Below are 670 nucleotides of genomic sequence, written 5' to 3' on the forward strand. Positions count from 1 at the left end.
TAATCTTTCTCCTGGCAGAGAAAAGAGCACTTTCCCCCGGACAACAAAGCACGTCCCCCTCCTGAGTGGACAAAAAAAATCCACTCCTGGTACCTAGAATTTTCTCCAGCGGCGGGCTGGGAGTCTAATCTTTCTCCTGGCCGAGAAAAGAGCACTTTCCCCCGGACACCAAACCAGCCAACGTCCCCCTCCTGAGTGGACAAAAAAAATCCACTCCTGGTACCTAAAATTTTCTCCAGCGGCGGGCTTGGGACGAAAATCAATCTTCCTCCCGAAATTAAACCACTATTGGCGGACGCCAGCCCCAAGCGCCAGCCCCGACCGCCACCCCCCGACCGCCACAAGGCGACCGCCACAAGGCGACCGCCACAAGGCGACCGCCACCGGCCCCAAGCGCCAGCCCCGACCGCCACCCCCCGACCGCCACAAGGCGACCGCCACAAGGCGACCGCCACAAGGCGACCGCCACCGGCCCCAAGCGCCAGCCCCGACCGCCACCCCCCGACCGCCACAAGGCGACCGCCACAAGGCGACCGCCACCGGCCCCAAGCGCCAGCCCCGACCGCCACCCCCCGACCGCCACAAGGCGACCGCCACAAGGCGACCGCCACAAGGCGACCGCCACAAGGCGACCGCCACAAGGCGACCGCCACAAGGCGACCGCCACTGG

The sequence above is a fragment of the Syngnathus typhle genome, linkage group LG4, assembly GCF_033458585.1.
Source record: "Syngnathus typhle isolate RoL2023-S1 ecotype Sweden linkage group LG4, RoL_Styp_1.0, whole genome shotgun sequence".
Classification (NCBI taxonomy): domain Eukaryota; kingdom Metazoa; phylum Chordata; class Actinopteri; order Syngnathiformes; family Syngnathidae; genus Syngnathus; species Syngnathus typhle.